General features: G+C 43.0%; 1 protein-coding gene across 3 annotated transcripts in view; it reads left to right on the plus strand.

Moving 5' to 3' along the window:
* Window positions 1-210: 210 nt before the first annotated feature.
* Window positions 211-19,624, plus strand: part of PAFAH1B1 (platelet activating factor acetylhydrolase 1b regulatory subunit 1) — a 179,690-nt gene continuing 160,276 nt past the window's right edge. The window contains exon 1 of one of the 3 annotated variants that reach the window (XM_073616703.1): window positions 211-628. The gene's annotated coding sequence lies outside the window, so the exon portion shown is untranslated. Of the gene's footprint in view, window positions 629-3,461; window positions 3,479-19,624 lie in introns of those variants that run through there. The other 2 variants (XM_073616705.1, XM_073616704.1) reach the window with 2 other exon arrangements.

Genomic DNA, 19,624 nt, shown 5'->3' on the forward strand with positions numbered 1-19,624 from the left:
CGGTTCTGAAAGAAGTGACGCTATATGAATGTTTCACATGACTTCTCTGCGCTCCAGAAAAGCAGCCGCGCACGCGCAGTGCACCCTCCCTGCGTCATTCTCTATTATCCTCCCCTCCCTTCGGCGCCTCTCTCCCGCCGTCCACGCCTAGATCGCAGCGCTGGCTTTGCGCGTGCGCGGCCAGCAGATCCCGCCCTCTCTCTCCCCCCTCCTCCCCCTGCAGCCGGCCGGTCGCTCGCTCCCTCCTCCCCTACAGCGGTTGATATGACGTCACCGCGCTGCTGATCTCCGTTTCGTTGACAGCGCGGCGGCGGCTGCCCATAGTGCCCGGCGGAAGGGATAGGCAGGAGAGGAGGGTGGCGCGGGAAAGCGGTCCGGCTTCTTTGCGGTGACGATAAAAAGAATCAACCCGTGTGGAGGCTTCCTGCCGCCCTTCGCGCCCAGCCCTTCAGCTCGGTTTTTTTTTTACAGACTTATTTTTTCTTCGTTGTGGTTTGTTCTTGTGTGTCTGGAGCCTGCCCCCCCCCCCACCTTCCCTCAGCCGGCACACACCGCCCTTCCAAAGACCTTCCTGAGGAGGAGCGGCCATTACCCGTCACCGCGCTGTGCGCCCCGGATGAATCCTCCGGTAAGTGGCGGCCTGCTTCTTTAATCTGCTGCGTGGTGACCGTGAAGGACGGAGCGGCGGGCCGGGGCCTGGTCCTGACGATGTGGCTGCAGCTGCTGCCGCCTCCTCCTCCCTCCCTTCATCTTCTTCTCTGCCTCTCAAAATGGCGGCCAGCCGTTACTGCTTCCACACCAGAGGGGGGCTGCTGGGAAGGAGGCTCGGGGGGCCCCCGCTGGATGCTGGGCGAGGCCATGACTAAACCAGGCGAGGGATCGGGCCCCACATCTGCAGTGTGTGCTGCATCATCCGGGCCAGCTGCTGGGGACCTGTCATCCTGGCCACACACAGCACCTCCTCTGCGACTGCAAGAGGCTTACCTCTCTCCTGGTCCCCTTCTCTAACCCACCATCCTACATGGACCCCATTAGTGGCAGTACCAGCACTGTGATCAGAGGATGTCAGGGCCACACACACCCCAATCTGGTGTCTTCTAAATGGTGCCCAGCATCAGAGGATCTCCACCTAACCATAAACCCCACATCTGGTGTCTGACAAATAGTCCGAGGAATGACACCTACCCAGACCCCTCCTTCCCAAACACCTAACTGGTCCACCCATACACCCCCCCCCCCCATCTGGTGTCTTCCAAAGGGTCTACACTTACCCAGGTCTACCCATGAACCCCCATCTGATGTCCTCTAAAAAATAGTGCCTGACATGAGGATCTACACCTATCCAGACCCCCCAACACCTGACAGGTCTACCCATGAACCCCTATCTGATGTCTTCTAAATAGTGCCTGATATCAGGGGGTCTACACCTACACAAGACTACCCATAAACCCCCATCTGGTGTCTGCCAAATAGTGTATTTGAGGATCTACACCTACTCAGACCCCCCCCCCCCCCAAACACCTGACAGATCTACCCATAACCCCCCATCTCGTGTCTTCTAAATGGTGCCTGACCTCAGAGGATCTACAACTACCCAGGTCTACCCATAAGCCCCCATCTGGTGTCTGCCAAATAGTGCCCGGCATCAGAGGGTCTACCCATGCACAACTGTAACTGCAGAGGTGACAAAACCGGGACAGGTTTTATGTTTGCTGTCAGTGAATGATTTTTGCACTGGGCCTTCTTCCACTGATCTTTGTTAGATTACACTGCAGTAGGCCTGCAATGGCAGCTCTGGCCTAGTGACAGTACACATACTCATTGCCTGGTACTCTGTTCCTTGACAGCTGCAGGAAGGGGGAAGACTGTCTCTCCTTTAGAGAGGGGGAGGGGGAGGGGGGGGGGGGCAGTGGGAAGACTGTCCCACCTTTACAGTGAAGACTCATTGGGAGGACTGTACCACCTCTACGGTGGGGATTAGTGTGCTGCCCCTACAGATAAAAAGATCTTCAGTGTTAGAGAGCTGGCTCTGCCAAGTGGTGTTGGTCCTGGAACAATGCAGGCACCAACAAAGTCAATGAGCCAAAGCTCAAGGTACCTAAGCACCTCCAGAGGAACCCTGTTTGAGAATGGCTGCCTTACAGGATAACATGACCATAAGAGCTTATGTCCAAGATTATGCTTTTGTGTAATTTAATCTGACTGTTTTTTTTATGCTTGCATGTCATCAGGTTATGGCCTGTTGTTCCCCATGTGTAATCTGCACTAGGGCCCAAGCCTAGACTTCCCTTACGGCCATATGTCACCTGAAGGAAACTTCCTTCTGGATAGCATTACGTGATTGAATTTTGAGCTGTTTATGGACTTTGTTGTGAATGTTAGGTTTTGTGGATTAGGGGATATATTTGCTTCAAGTAACAGAAGACCGATTTCTCTTTTCTACTTTACCTAATGTCAGGCATGCAATAAAAGAGTGTACAATATACCTCAACTGTGTTTAAGTATCTATTTTCATGTAACGCTGATTCACTATTTAGTTGTCTTAGACCAGCCATTCTCAACCAGGCTTCCTTCAGAGGTTGCTAGGGGTTCCTTGAGCTGTGGCTGATTGACCTTCTATCTGATATGTCCAAGACCAGCACCACTTGGCAGAGCCAGCTACATGACGCAATTATCTATTTGGTTGTCTGTAAGGTTGGTATTCCCATCACCACTGTAAGGGACATTCTTCCTGCTGAACGCTAACCTGAGGAGCTTTTTTCCCTATTGACCCTTGATTAATGGGTTTTAGGACTATTTCTCAGACATGACAATTATTTCAGGGGTTCCTCTGTGGTAAAAAGGTGGTCAAAGGCTGGATTAGAGTTTTCAGCTAAAATATTCATTTAAAAAAAATGATTTTATAATTCTGACAGTGGAAGACTTGGAATATATATGCCTACATAATGTATTCTTTTCAGTCCTTGTGTTTTGTTGCCTAGTACATTTAATTTTTTATGCATATTTTGAGAGAATTACAGCTATTCTGAACACTTGATGGTAGCCAGATAATTTTGCAGTAATGCACACTGTTGCTTGTATTGAAGATGGGATTGTGGTAGGCGGGGAGTGGGAGATGGCTGAATCACTCTAGGTGTGTGTTGTGCACACCCTTGTTTTATACATTGCTTATATCGCCTCTTTTGTGAAGATGATGCTGTGATACTATCCTCTGGATGTACAGCACAAGGATGGATCTTTATGCAATAAATATTCCAAGATCAATGACTGCAGAGGAAACATTTGCTTTCAGCTTGTTTTCTTCAAGCTCAAATACTAAATGCAGCTAATATGAATTAAATCCAGTCTGACTTTTGCTGGTCAAGGTAGAGCATTAAAAAAAAAAAAAAAAAAAGACGGTGCTTGTCTGGACCTTGTTAGTGGGATCACACGGATGGATGCTGCGCACTGACAGTGGAGACTGGGTGGAGTAAGGAGGGTAAAGCTTTGCAATGGCTGTTATGACTCCTAGAATCATTTCATAGCATCTCTGGAAAGCTGCATCTGAGTATATAGCATTTCTAACACTATTTGCTTGTTTCTGTATTAGGATTCAAACCATGGGCTTGTAATCTTTTATAAATGTGAATGAAATGCAAAGAATTGAAACATGAAAAATGACTAGTCATGGTTCTGTGTTTAGCTAGCTGCAGTCTTAAATGCACTTGTTGAGGGATTTGTCATTTTTGCATCACGTTGCACTGTGCTGATTATGAGAAATTATGAATGCTTAGGTTTTTCTGGGTTTGACAACTTTTTCTTTGTTGCAGCAACGTCTACTGTGTGTTCAAACATAATTAATGAAAGGAGTTGTACTGTGTTAGATTGGTCTACTTGGGGTGAACTTTGCCTTTAGTTATAGTGCACTGTCTTGGTGTATGATGTTCACGTCCTCTTCCTGGGTGTCCCATGGACTCTAGAGCAATGCTTTGGTACAGTGTGACATGCTCTTTGTGAGGTGCCTGTACAAAGGTGCTTTTCTGCTGAGCTTTTTTTCTTTGTGTCTCTGTATCTTTGTGTTCTCATGACATCATTTTCTCATTTTTGTATTTAAATGTGTTATTATTTTGTTAGTCAACACACGTGTTCATAGAAAACGTGCCAGTTCTTTCTTCTGAAGGTCGTGTTTATTGTGAACTTATTTTAAATTTTAAAAAAATGTTTTTTCGTTAAAAATATAATCCACTTTGTGCTATAATTACCTATTTAAAGTCACCTGTCTGGTCCACTGGTTGTCTGTTTATAAATCCTCACTCTTTGTCTCAGTGCATGCCACTCCTACAATGCAGTGCTTGCTTAATGCTTTGAAACTTCTCTGTTGCATCATTCTGTAGCTTTGTTTTAAATCTGACCAAATTATTTTTTTTATAATCCTTTCTTAATGTGTTTCCCTATTGCATATGTACTGCTAAAGAAACATGTTCTGAAGCCATTATGTTTTTGAGACACAAAGGAAGTTTGACACCTGCTCATCGCGTGTGTTCCTTTTTTTTTCTGTGATGTTATGCATCAGTTTGGCTTTGTTTAGCTGCTCTTGTGCAAAGCACGTGAGCTTCCCAGTCAAATCTTCTATTGTGGACTCCTGTATATTTAAATAAGAAATGCATCTTTTATGCTCTTTTGTTCTTTATCATTCTATTGATAAATACTGAATACATTTTTCTTATTAATAAAATGTTTGTTCCTAAAGCCTGTGCTAATGAAAACTTAGCATTCCTTTTTAAATGCATATATGCAAGATGATCTTTTCTACATGTTTACCTTGTGGGTTGCTGGAGGAAACCAAAGAGTTGAAGAAAGTAACATTCTGTACCTTTAGTGCTTGAATAAGAAAACCTACTGATTTCTGTTTTATAGTAAAAATTGGGGCTTGTCCAGCTAGGCAGTTGAAGGAGCAGTGCTAAAACGCCAATCACAAATGATAATTAGATGTACCTGGAAAGTCTATGGTAAACAAACTTGGTTAGAATGGGTTACTTATTTTCTCACTTGCTGCTGCTTTAAAATTTTTTAGCAAAATCGATTTGCACTTTAGTTATATGGATGCATTTAAGTTATTGTGTACTTTCTAGCTTTTGCCCGAGATTTGCTGTATTATATATACAGGAATGTATATATGCAAGAACTGGCACTGGAATTGCGCTGGTTCCCACGTTGCAATAGTGTGAACTTAGGGGTGCACCGAATTGAAATTTTGGTGCTGAAACCAAAAATGCAGGCTGCATTCTGCCGAAAATGAGTTTTAAAAAAAATATTTTTATATATAATTTGTATTCCACTTTTAATTAATATCAATTTAAATATGCATTTATTGTTAGCTGTTATTGGCACTTTTTTTTTTTTTTTTTTTGTGCACGAAAAGCTCAAGAAAAATGCAGTCTCTGGCCATCTCTTGTATCATGTCTGCAATCTCTTAATTAAACTTAACCACTTCAGCCCCGAAAGGATTTACCCCTTTCCTGACCAGAGCACTTTTTACAATTTGGCACTGCGTCGCTTTAACTGCTAATTGCGCGGTCATGCAATGCTGTACCCAAACAAAATTTGTGTCCTTTTCTTCCCACAAATAGAGATTTCTTTTGATGGTATTTGATCACCTCTGCCATTTTTATTTTTTGCGCTATAAACGGAAAGACCGAAAATTTTGAAAAAAAAAATATTTTCTACTTTTGTTATAAAAAAAATCCAATAAACTCAATTTTAGTCATACATTTAGGCCAAAATGTATTCAGCCACATGTCTTTGGTAAAAAAAAAATGTCAAGTGTATATTTATTGGTTTGCGCAAAAGTTATAGCGCCTACAAACTAGGGTACATTTTCTGGAATTTACACAGCCTTTAATTTATGACTGCCTATGTAATTTCTTGAGGTGCTAAAATGGCAGGGCAGTACAAAACCTCCCCTAATGACCCCATTTTGGAAAGTAGACACCCCAAGGAAATTGCTGAGAGCCATGTTGAGCCCATTGAATATTGATTTTTTTTTTTTTGTCCCAAGTAATTGAATGACAAAAAAAAAATTTACAAAAAGTTGTCACTAAATGATATATTGCTCACACAGGCCATGGGCATATGTGGTATTGCACCCCAAAATATATTCAGCTGCTTCTCCTGAGTATGGGGTTACCACATGTGTGGGACTTTTTGGCAGCCTAGCCGCGTACGGGGCCCGAAAACCAATCACTGCCTTCAGGATTTCTAAGGGCGTAAATTTTTGGTTTTACTCCTCACTACCTATCACAGTTTTGAAGGCCATAAAATGCCCAGATGGCATAAAACCCCTCCAAATGACCCCATTTTGGAAAGTAGACACCCCAAGTTATTTGCTTTGAGGCATGTTGAGTCCATGGAATATTTTATATTTTAACACAAGTTGCGGGAAAGTGACTTTTTTTTTTTTGCGCAAAGTTGTCACTAAATGATATATTGCTCACACAGGCCATGGGCATATGTGGAATCGCACCCCAAAATACATTTAGCTGCTTCTCCTGAGTATGGGGATACCACATGTGTGAGACTTTTTGGGAGCCTAGTCGCGTACGGGGCCCCGAAAACCAAGCACCGCCTTCAGGATTTCTAAGGGTGTAAATTTTTGATTTCAATCTTCACTGCCTATCAGTTTCAGAGGCCATGGAATGGCCAGGTGGCACAAACCCCCCCCCAAATGACCCCATTTTGGAAAGTAGACACCCCAAACTATTTGAGAGGCATGGTGAGTATTTTGCAGCTCTCATTTGTTTTTGAAAATGAAGAAAGACAAGAAGAAAATTTTTTTTTTTTTTTCAATTTTTAAAACTTTGTGACAAAAAGTGAGGTCTGCAAAATACTCACTATACCTCTCAGCAAATAGCTTGGGGTGTCTACTTTCCAAAATGGGGTCATTTGGGGGGGGGGTTGTGCCACCTGGGCATTCCATGGCCTCTGAAACTGTGATAGGCAGTGAAGAGTGAAATCAAAAATTTACGCCCTTAGAAAGCCTGAAGGCGGTGCTTGGTTTTCGGGGTCCCGTACGAGGCTAGGCTCCCAAAAAGTCTCACGCATGTGGTATCCCCATACTCAGGAGAAGCAACAGAATTTTGGGGTGTAATTTCACACATTCCCATGGCATGTTTGAGCAATAATATCATTTAGTGACAACAAAAAAAAATTAAAAAATTTGTCTTTCCCGCAACTTGTGTCACAATATAAAATATTCCATGGACTCGACATGACTCTCAGCAAATAGCTTGGGGTGTCTACTTTCCAAAATGGGGTCATTTGGGGGGGTTTTGAACTGTCCTGGCATTTTATGCACAACATTTAGAAGCTTATGTCACACATCACCCACTCTTCTAACCACTTGAAGACAAAGCCCTTTCTGAAACTTTTTGTTTACATGAAATTATTTTTTTTTTGCAAGAAAATTACTTTGAACCCCCAAACATTATATATATTTTTTAAAGCAAAGGCCCTACAGATTAAAATGGTGGGTGTTTCATTTTTTTTCACATGGTATTTGCGCAGCGATTTTTCAAACGCATTATTTGGGGAAAAAACACATTTTTTAAATTTTTAATGCACTAAAACACACTATATTGCCCAAATGTTTGATGAAATAAAAAAAGATGATCTTAGGCCGAGTACATAGAAACCAAACATGACATGCTTTAAAATTGCATACAAACGTGCAGTGGCAGCAAAATAAATACATTTTTAAAAGCCTTTACAGGTTACCACTTTAGATTTACAGAGGAGATCTACTGCAAAAATTACTGCCCTCGATCTGACCTTCGCGGTGATACCTCACATGCATGGTGCAATTGCTGTTTACATTTGACGCCAGAACGTCGCTTGCGTTCACCTTAGCATGAGAGCAGGGGGGGGACAGGGGTGCTTTTAATTATTTTTTTGCTTTTTATCTTATTTTTAAACTGTTCCTTTCATTTTTTTTAAATCATTTTTATTATCTCAGGGAATGTAAATATCCCCTATGATAGCAATAGGTAGTGACAGGTACTCTTTTTTTTCAAAAAAAAAAAAAAAAAAATTGGGGTCTATTAGACCCTAGATCTCTCATCTGCCCTCAAAGCATCTGACCACACCAAGATCGGTGTGATAAAATGCTTCCCCAATTTTCCAATGGTGCTGTTTACATCCGGCGAAATCTAAGTCATAAAATTCTCGTAGCTTCCGGTTTCTTAGGCCATAGAGATGTTTGGAGCCACTCTGGTCTCTGATCAGCTCTATGGTCAGCTGGCTGAATCACCGGCTGCATTCTCAGGTTCCCTGTTGAGACAGGAGAGCCAGAGAAAAACACGGAAGACGGTGGGGGGGTTGGGCATTCCCTCCCACTGCTTGTAAAAGCAGTCTAGAGGCTAATTAGCCGCTAGGATTGCTTTTACATGAAAGCCGACCGCTGGCTGAAAAGGATGATACCTAAACCTGCAGACATCATTCTGGTATAACCACTCAGTCGTGAATGGCGTACCTGAAGACAAAAAAAAAAATGGTTAAAAATGAAGCACAGTAAACGGTAAAGTATAAAAAAATTGCATAACTGAAAAGCAAGCATGATAAAACATAATAACAATAAAACATTGCAGAATAGAATACAGTAAAAAAGATCAGAACAATAGAGAGAGAACAATGAAACGACAACTTTTTTTTTTTTTTTTTTTTTTACACTTTTTTTTATAACTGTAACCGGTTCCAGGTTCGGGTCTCTCAAAATGCGATGGCATCTTGGGAGACCCTGTGAAAGTGTGCCTAGTCTGTGCAATGCTGTACCCTACGCTAATACTCAACTAGTGTAAGGTAGCGTTCAAAACATTCACCAATGTAAGACCAGGATTGTCAGGACAGGAGGGACAATAATAGCGGGTGTCACTCCTATATCCGCGCTTGCTGCAGACACGACATCTTTTTTGGAGGGGTTCGTTGGGTAGGGGTACTTGGGAGGACATAAAGAAAATGCCTCTCATGCAGCCGACTGCATTTGGTTGGGGATGTGAATGGGGGAAGTACGGGCGCTGCAGAAGTGGTGGGTTCCCAATTAGGATTGGCGAATGCAGCAGGAAGGGCACGATGGGCCTGTTTGTCGTCTTCTTGGTGGCAGCGGGACACTACTTGTGCTTGCCACCTCACCAGCTTGAACTGCACTTATGGGACTTGCCACATCACCAAGTGTTACTGCAGTGCTGGTTTGACTACGACTGGGGTGTACTAGGCCGCTGACGCTTGTCAGTTCGAAAAAAGGCTACCAAAAAAACTGTTAGCGATCGCAGGGATCAGGCCTGACTCTGCGAACGCTGCAGTTATGCGTTTAGTGTTTTGTAAGTGACAGTGATCGACTGATACTGCACTTGGGTGGGCCGAGCGGAGGGGCAAAACGCAGGTGCTAGCAGGTATCTGGGCTGATCCCGCTTTTTGGGAACCCTAAACTGCTGGGGACACTAGTATAGATCTGATTGGATCAGATATTGATCCGTTCAGATACTATACCACTAAGGGAGGCGTATGCTGCGTGCGTGGGTGTTAGCGGTACTGGCACTAATCTGACACTGCCTGGGGCGACGCATATCACCGCCGGGCGATCAGGGGGCTAAACCTTTATTAGGTAATAAACGGCGGGTGCCCTGACACTATAAAAAATCAACTAACCAGCGTCACCCGTAATGGTTATACGGTGATTAGTTGTGAAAGGGTTAACTAGGGGGCAATCAAGGGGTTAAAACATTTATTAGGTAGTATATGGGGGTCCCTGTCGCTATAAAACGCTGACGGCGAACCTAAATATTTACCTCCCTAACTAGCGTCACCAGCGACACTAATACAGCGATCAGAAAAATGATTGCTTAGGGACACTGGCGACGGGGGGTGATCAAGAGGTTAAAACTTTATTAGGCGGGGTTAGGGGGGGTACCCTAGACCTAAAGGGGGCTAACACTTACTGCCCCACCACACTAACTGTCACAAACTGACACCATGCAGTAATCAGAAAAAAAACAAAAACACAAAACTGCTTGCTGTCAGTGTGATGGGGAGGGGGGATCGGGTGATGTTGGGGGGGATCGGGGGGTAAAGGGGGGGTGTAAAGTGTGCCTGGCATGTTCTACTGTGTGTGTTGTGTTGTGCAACTCACTCAGATGTCTTCTCTCCTCGGCGCCGGAACGGAAACTGCCGAGCCGAGGAGAGATGACATCACATCCCCTGCCTCTGTGTACTACAGAGGCAGGGGAAGATTCTGATTGGCTGGGAGCGATCGCCAGGGGGGGCCACGAATGGATGGCCTCCCCCTCATCTCTGATCGCTGCCAGACCAAAGCCGACTGCCTCGGGCACCGAGGCCTGCCCGTGCCATTCTGCCGCAGTATATCTGTGTGAGGCGGTCGGCAAGTGGTTAAACATGTTGCTAATAATATTGGCAAAATTTCCATTCGGTGCACCTCTAGCAGACATGGTACATGAGGTGGTCAGACTGCAGACATGGTACATGAGATTAATGCAGCCTCATCAGTGCCCATGCAGTACAGCCTCCAGTGCCAGGTAGCGCAATCTCATGCTGTGTCAGAGCTGGATCTGAATTGCCATGCAGCCGCTGTAACGATGTCCCGCCTCCTATGACACGCTGTACAATCATTCCCGGTATTGGATCAGTGTGCTGTCTATCACAAGAGGTGGTCTAGGAGGCGGGACATCGTTGCAGCAGCTGCACGGCGATTCAGATCCTGCTCTGTGACACGGCATGAGATTGCGCTACCAGGCCCTGGTCAGGCTGCATCTCATGACACTCGTGAGGGAGGGAGACTCTGACAGGGCATGCCAGGATGACACATGTGCGGGACGGCCACACGCCCTTTTTGCCTCCATTATCGGCACCTTTTTTCCTTTTGGCCGCCTGCTGAAAACACCAGTTTCGGACGATATGTTTCGGTGCACCACTAGTGTGAACCTAGGCTAAGCCAGAAGGTCAGCTGCTGTGATATTTTTCAAATATTTAGCATCCTGTATTTCTTTAAGTAGAGCTGTTATATATGCTAAACAGGGAGTATTTGAATTTTGGGCATTCATTTCAGATGGGTTATTCAGCAGTTGTTAACCCTGTAATGTTTGCTCTTCATGTGGCGAGCCCTGTAATTTTTTGGTCCTTGATATGTTTTATGGACTTCAGGCACCAAATGTGCATGTTTCTATCAAAGGAGCTTTATTATATAACATCCTTCTATCTTAATTACATCTGGTTATTGGTAGTGAATCCAAAACCTGTGTACTTCCTGAGGAGAGGACTACTTACCATGAAGGGCAGGACAGTACATGCAACTCGGCCCTCTCAACAACTGACACTTCATGTGATGTCACTATGGAAAGCACACTTTCTTACAGTGTGACATATTTCTGTTCAATACTGTTCTCACATCTGTTTGCACAATATAGAGCATTGTATGGTTTAACATTTACAGCATTCCCTCGGTTTGAACGATGTTTTCAGAAATCTTTCACTGTTTTGTCACTGGAAACTACAATGAAGCTGCATAGATGGTTGTCAACAGGACTGGTATACCCATTGGACGCATTACCCAGATAGCAAGCAATTGAGCTGCAAGTTTAAAAATGTCTTGTTAAAGTGGAGGTCCACCCTAAAAACAAATTTTACATTAAGACTCCTTAAAATTTTTAAGTTTTATTTTTGTTTTGTGGAAACTAACTAGTGTCGGGTGATTGTATGTATATAGTGTATACCACATTTACCACTGACTAATGCAGAGTTGCAATGCAAGGAGATCAGCTAAAAGTAGTTGGATCTGTATGTGCGTTATACTTTAATTAAAGTAAATCTATTTTTTTTTTTTTTTTAATCGACTTATCGAACACGAAAATTTTAATCAGTAACAGCCCTAAAATATAAATATATTATGCTGGGTGAGCCCGTGCCACTGTTTTCATATGGCGGTCTAGGCCAGATTTTGTAGGAAGCAGACACACTAATGATGCAGTTATATGCTACATTTATCCTGAAGCCAGAATTGGAGCTCAGGGCTCCACCCTCCCGAGGGGGTCAGTGTGTGTGAAGGGAGCAGTGAGAGGCGCACGTCTGCCCCATACTGTCCAAGTCAGGACAAACCTAGGCCCGAGTCAGAGAGAAACAATCTCTTAAAGACAGAGCAACTGGAAAGCTACAGGAAAGACACAGCTGGGGTACAGTCAGTGTGGTGCATAAGCATTGGGAAGTGTTTGAGGGTCAGGAGGACCAAGGCACAATTCCTGAGCCGCAGGGCTGATTAAGAGCCAGGACAATGAATTCTATGTTGCATTGATGGTGAGAACCCCCTGTGTGACAAGACGTTCCTGGATGGACTTATGGCTGTCTTAAATTTAAAGTGGGCAGGAAAAGCCCTGAAAACTACTTCTGGCATGGAGTAAACTTACTGTTTTGGGCAATACCAATGAGTTACAAAGCCCCTAACTGTATGTGTGTGTATATACAGCAGGTAAAATAAGTATTGAATACATCACAATTTTTTGAGGTAACTATAATTCGAAAGGTGTTATTGACACACAATTTTCACCACATGCCAGTAACAACCCATGCAATCCATACATACAAAGAAACCAAAACAAAAGTTCAGAAATGATGTGTAATAAAATGGAATGACACAGGGAAAAAGTATTGAACACACGAAGAAAGGGAGGTGCAAAAAGGCATGGAAAGCTAAGACACCAGCTGAAATCTATTAGTAACTAGAAGCAATCCTGCCCCTTGTCAGTGCAAAGTAATATCAGCTGCTTCAGTCTCAACTGATGGCTTATACAAAGGTGTCTCATTACCAAGGTGTCACATAAGAAACCTCTCATGAGTAAAAGCAAAGAGCTCTCATAAGACCTTCACAACCTTATTGCAAAACATACTGATGGCATTTGATTATAGAAGAATTTTAAAACTTCTGAATGTTTCAGTGAGCACTGTTGGGGCCATAATCTGGAAGTGGAAAGAACATTTCACCATAAACCTGCCACGATCAGGTGCTCCTCGAAATATTTCTGACAGGAGTGAAAAGAATTTATCAGAAGAGCTGTCCAAGAGCCAAGGGCCACTTGTGGAGAGCTTCAGAAAGAACTGGAATTAGTAGGTACAATTGTTTCAAAGAAAACAAGTAATGTACTCAACCGCCATAGCCTGCATGCACGCTCTCCATGCAATACTCCATTGCTGAAGAAAAAAGCATTTTGAAGCTTGTTTAAACCACTTCAGCCCTGGAAGGATTTACCCCCTTCCTGACCAGAGCACTTTTTGCCACTCGGCATTGCGTCGCTTTAAGTGACAATTGCACGGTCGTGCGTCATTGCACACAAACAAAATTGACACCTTTTTTTCCCCCACAAATAGAGCTTTCTCTTGGTGGTATTTGATCACCTCTGCGTTTTTTATTTTTTGCACTATAAACAAAAAAGCGCCAATTTTAAAGAAAAAGCAATATTTTTTTTAACTTTTTGCTATAATAGATATCCCCCAAAAAAATATAAAATAACATTTTTTTTTCTCAGTTTAGGCCAATATGTATTTTTCTACATATTTTTGGTAAAAAAAAATCTCAAGCGTATATTGATTGGTTTGCGCAAAAGTTCTAGCGTCTACAAAATAAGGGAAAAATTGTATGGCATTTTTATTCTTAGTAATGGCGGCGATCTGCAAATTATTTTATTTTTTTTAAAATTTATATCGTGATTGTGACATTATGGCGGACACAACACTTTTGACACTATTTTGGGACCATTGTCATTTATACAGCGATCAGTGCTATAAAAGTGCACTGATTACTGTGTAAATGACACTGGCAGGGAAGGGGTTAAACACTAGGGGGCGCTCAAGGGGTTGTGTCCTAGGGAGTGATTCTAACGGGGGGGGGGGGGGATGGGTTACTACTCGCATGACAGTGATCACTGTTCCCGATGACAGGGAGCAGTGATATTTGTCATGTCACAAGGCAGAACGGGGAAATGTGCTGTTTACCAAGGCATCTCCCCGTTCTTCCGTGACACGATCGCGGGAACCCGGCAGACTTCAAGTCTAAGGGACCCGCGGTCACGGAGCACGCGACGGGCGCCCACAATGCCGCATCTTAACCACTTGTCGCCCACCGCACGCCGATGTACGTCCAAAGTTTGGCGGCGGATATTGTTGTTATGGCAGCAGCTAGCTGCCATAACCCCGGTATTCCCGTTTTCGCGCAGCGGTCGGCTTTCAGATTAAAGTGGTCTCTGCGGCGGATTCGCCGCGAGATCACTTTTATCGGTGGCGGCAGAAGGGGCCCACCCTTCCGTCGCGATCCGGTGCCCTCCGCTGCTTACCGGAGCCGTCGTTAGCGGCGGAGGCGATCACATCTGTCTCCCTACTGTGCTTGGAGACGAGTGAGGCTAAGATGGCGTCCACTCGTCTCCATGACACTGCTGGGCGGAAGCGACGTCAAAATGTCACTTCCGCCCATACGTCTTAAAGGCACATTTTTTTTTTCAATGTCATTTTTTTTTTTAATGCATTTTAGTGTAAATATGAGATCTTTTTGACCCCAGATCTCATTTAAGAGGTCCTGTCATGCTTTTTTCTATTACAAGGGATGTTTACATTCCTTGTAATAGGAATAAAAGTGACACTTTTTTTTTTTAAACTGTAAAAATAAAAAAAATCATGTAAAATAAATAATAAAAATAATTTTTTTTTAAAAATCCCCCGTCCCGACGAGCTCGCGCGCAGAAGCGAACGCATACGTGAGTAGCGCCCACATATGAAAACGGTGGTCAAACCACACATGTGAGGTATCGCCGTGACCGGTAGAACGAGACGCAATAATTCTAGCCCTAGACCTCCTCTGTACCGCAAAATATGCAACCTGTAGAATTTTTTAAACGCCGCCTATGGAGATTTTTGAGGGTAAAAGTTTGACGCCATTCCACGAGTGGGCGCAATTTTGAAGCGTGACATGTTGGGTATCAATTTACTTGGCGTAACATATTTCACAATATAAAAAAAAATTGGGCTAACTTTACTGTTTGTTGTGGTGTGTGGTTTTTTTTTTTTATTCAAGAAAGTGAATTTTTTCCAAAAAACGTGCGCTTTTAAGACCGCTGCGCAAATACGGTGCAACAAAAGTATTGCATTGACTGCCATTTTATTCTCTAGGGTGTTAGAAAAAATATATATTTTTGGGAGTTCTAAGTAATTTTCTAGCAAAAAAAACCTGTTTTAAACATGTAAACGCCTAAAATCCAAAACGAGGCTGGTCCTTAAGTGGTTAAATGGGACGTACCTGGGCGCCCATTCGCCCAGCCGTGCCATTGTGCCAACGTATATCGTCCTGCGCTGGTCGGCATGTGGTTAAAGTTTACTGCACAACATTTAGACAAGCCTGTGAAATACTAGAATATAGTCTGGTCAGATGAGACCAAAATTAAATTCTTTAAATGCCATAATACACACCATGTTTGCAGGTCAAATGGCACTGCACATCAACCCAAAAAACACCCCCATGCCAACAGTGAAATTTTGAGGTGGGAACATCATGATCTGGGGCTTATTTTCAGCATACATACTGGCAAACTTCATGTCATTGATGGAAGGATGAATGGAAAAATGTACTAAGAAACTCTTGAAAAAAATCTGCTGCCATTAACCACGATGATGAAGTCGGTAAACCCAAATACAAAGCCATGGAAGCTCTCAATTTGTTTCAAAGAAAATAAAGCTGCTAGAATGGCCCATCCAATGAAATCTATGGAAAGAACTAAAGATCAGATTTCATAGAGGCCCACGGAACCTTCAAGATTTGAAGGCTGTTTTGTGTGGAAGAATGGTCCAAAATCACACCTGAGCAATGCATGCAACTTTATTTATTTTGTACAAAGCATTACATTTCGTTTGGTGTGCAATACTTTTTTTCCTGTCATGCCATTTTATTACACTTAAAGTGGATGTAAACTCGAAAAAAAAGTTTGTTTTTTATATCATACTGTAGAGTAAAAGATTTCCTATCATTTGAGCCCAGTCTTGCCACACAGAGTTAATCCATCTTTGAGCAATCCCCTTTTATTGTTCAGTGAGATAAAATTTGACAAACAGAGAAAAACTTTGTCAAATCCTCCCCTTTGCTGTAAGTGACAGGTGATTTACATATCTCGTGCACTAGCCTAAGACATGCATTATTTTTTAATTCCCACCCCCACTCTTTCTTGAGCAGTTCTGCAAGGATTGGCTGTTCCACACCTCAGCATGATTTGGCATGCTGAATTCATGTGGTTACTTTTCTGTCTTTTCACTGGATGTTAGAAATCATAGCAGAAGTTCAGTGTTAGAAATACACAGAGAAAATGCATATTGACAAGGGGAGTGTAGAGGTGGGCGGGGAGTCTACTGACATCACGACTCCACCCACCGAGCTCCAGACAACAGACCCACCCACAGAATCTGCAGTTTTTCGGGTCTAATAACAGACAGAGGGGAGACATTTGGCAGGTAGAGATACATGCAGGAGGCATGTATATCCTTATAGATAACCCCTATGGCAGTAGTTTAGAAAGGATGACATTGGGTTTACGCCCACTTTAACTTAATTTCGGAACTTATTTGTTTTTGGTTTCTTTGTATGGGTTGTTACCGACTTGTGGCTTTGATTTTCGGACGACAGAACGTCCGATTTTTGGGGCATGCTATTCTCATGGCGAAAGTGAAGAGGTTACTCACAATACAAGAATTTTCGTTTGACAGAATACGTCAGAAGTGGCGTAATGTGTTTGAATAGTTTTGTACGTATTCTTTTGTTTCTGAGCATGCGTAGTCTTGCTCTTACAATTTTTTTATTTATTTTGTTCGTACAAGCAAACACAAATCGGATGTTGCGTTCGCATCCGACAAAAATTTTAGTCTGCAACATCCCAGCTTTTTTCTGACGAAAAAGTGAAATCGGCTGTCGAAAGCACCGTACTAACGGTAAGATTTGTGGATGATCAGTCGTAACACAATTGACGCCCGAATATCAAAGTGTGTGTACGGGCCTTTAGAAACCTATTTACTCAGAAAAATGGTGACCTGTAAATACTTATTTTACCCGCTGTGTATACTGTGTGTATAATTTAAATAAAAAAATAAATATAAATCTATTTATATCTAAAATTTTTTTTTTTTTTTTTTTTTTTTTTTTTCCCGTCATCCCTTCATCTCTGCACCCTGACGCCATGTACACCCCCAGCCCTTTTTACCACCACTTTTTTTTTTTTTTGTTCCACAATTCTGTAGTGTAACCCATTCATGTGGGTTAAGTGTTAAAGGGGTTGTAAACCCTTGTGTTTTTTTCACCTTAAAGTGATTTTAAGGCTTCGTCTTTGTTAAAAAAAAATAAATAAAAAATAAGTCATACTTCCACTCCCAGTTCGTTTTGCAGAGTGGCCCCGATCCTTGACTTCTGGGGTCCCCCGACGCTGGTAGCTCCTCCCTCGCATCATATAACCCCCTAGGAGAAGCGCTCTCCCCTGGGGGGTTACTTTGCGGGCACGCGCCCGAGTCTAGCATTTGCCTCCATAGATGCAGAATGCCGGGCTCAGCCCCGGCGCCCGCGTCATTGGATTTGCTTGACAACAGAGGGAGCCAATGGCTGCTATCAATCTATCCAATCAAGAGCCGAGACAACAGGCAGGGGGGAAGAGCGTGTCTCTGGCATGGGCATTACAGGACTAAAACGAGGGGGCCCAGTCAGTGACAGAAGTTTTTTCACCTTTAATGCATAGGATGCATTAAGGCGAAAAAGCATGAGGGTTTACAACCCCCTTAATGCATCCTATGCATTAAGGTGAATAAACTTCTCACACTGACCAGCTCCCTAGCTCACCTGAGCCCATTCGTTCCCTCGGCGCAGACATGCTGTACCTCTCTGCCCGGGGTTCTCTGCTTTTGATTGGATGGATTGATAGCAACGCAGCCATTGGCTCCTGCTGCTGTCAATCAAATCCAATGATGTGGGGGGCGGGGCCGAGTCCAGCATTCTGTGTCTTTGGACGCAAATGCTGGACTCAAGTGCACCCGCAAGGTAACCCCTGGGAGAGCGCTTCTAGGGGGTTCACCGATGCGAGGAGGAGCTGCGAGCACCGCCGGGGGACCCCAGAAGACTATGATCAGGGCCACATTGCAAAACGAACTGCACAGTGGAGGTAAGTTTGTTTTTTTTTTTTTTTTTGTGTTTTTTTTTTTTTTAAGAGGGTTTACAACCCCTTTAAAATACAAAACCAAAAAAGGTAAATATTGCATCATTAGATGTGACTGCATTAGGCTCCCCCACCACCCCCCCCCCCCCTCTGGTGGTCTGACCAGTAACAGCCTTTCTGTCTTAGGGCTCGTTGCCTTGTGTTTTTATGTGGCATTTTTTCAGCATTTTTAACCACTTGCTTACTAGGCACTTAAACCCCCCTCCTATCCAGACCAATTTTCAGCTTTCAGTGCTCTCACACTTTGAATGACAATTACTTAGTCATGCAACACTGTACCCAAATGATTTTTTTTTGTCCTTTTCTTCATACAAATAGAGCTTTATTTTGGTGGTATTTGATCACCTCTGGGTTTTTTATTTTTTGCGCTATAAATGAAAAAAGACCGAAAATTTTGAAAAAAAACACATTTTTTCTAATTTCTGTGATAAAATTTTGCAAATTCGTAATTTTTCTTCATAAATTTTGGCCACAATTTATACTGCTACATATCTTTGGTAAAAATAACCAAAAATTTGTGGAAATTATTTGGTCTGTGTGAAAGTTTTAGTCTACAAGCTATGGTGCAAATCATAAAAAAATTATCACATCTGATGTACTGAGGCCTATCTCATTTCCCGAGACCCTAACAAGCCAGGAAAGTACAAATGCCCCCCAAATAACCCCTTTTTGGAAAGTAGACATTTCAATGTATTTAGTTAGAGGCATGGTGAGTTATTTGAAGTTGTATTTTTTTCCCACAATTCTTTGCAAAATTGAGATTTTTTTTTTTTTGTTTCCCACAAAATTGTCATTGTAATAGCTTATTTCTCTCACATGGCATGTGTATACCACAAATGACACCCCAAAATACATTCTGCTACTCCTCCTGAGTATTACGATACCACATGTGAGGGACTTTTTCACTGCCTGGCCACACACAGAGGCCCAACATGCATGGAGCACTATCAGGTGTTCTAGGAGCATAAATTACACATCACATTTCTCAACCACCTATTACACTTTTGAAGGCCCTGGAGCACCAGGACAATGGATACACCCACAAAATGACCCCATTTTGGAAAGCTAACACCCCAACGTATAATCTATGAGGCATAATGAGTCTTTTGAATGGTTTATTTTTTTCCAGAAGTTTTTGGAAAATGTGGAAAAAAATGAAAACGCATTTTTTTTAACACAAAGTTGTCCGTTTATAAGATATTTCCAACACATAGCATTTAGATAGCAAAAATGACACCCCAAAATACATTCTGCTACTCCTGAGTATTACGATACCACATGTGTGGGACTTTTTCACTGCCTGGCCACATACAGAGGCCAAACATGCAAGGAACACCGTCAGGTGTTCCAGGGACACATAG

The sequence above is a fragment of the Aquarana catesbeiana genome, linkage group LG02 (assembly GCF_042186555.1).
Source record: "Aquarana catesbeiana isolate 2022-GZ linkage group LG02, ASM4218655v1, whole genome shotgun sequence".
In the NCBI taxonomy this organism is placed as follows: Eukaryota; Metazoa; Chordata; class Amphibia; order Anura; family Ranidae; genus Aquarana; species Aquarana catesbeiana.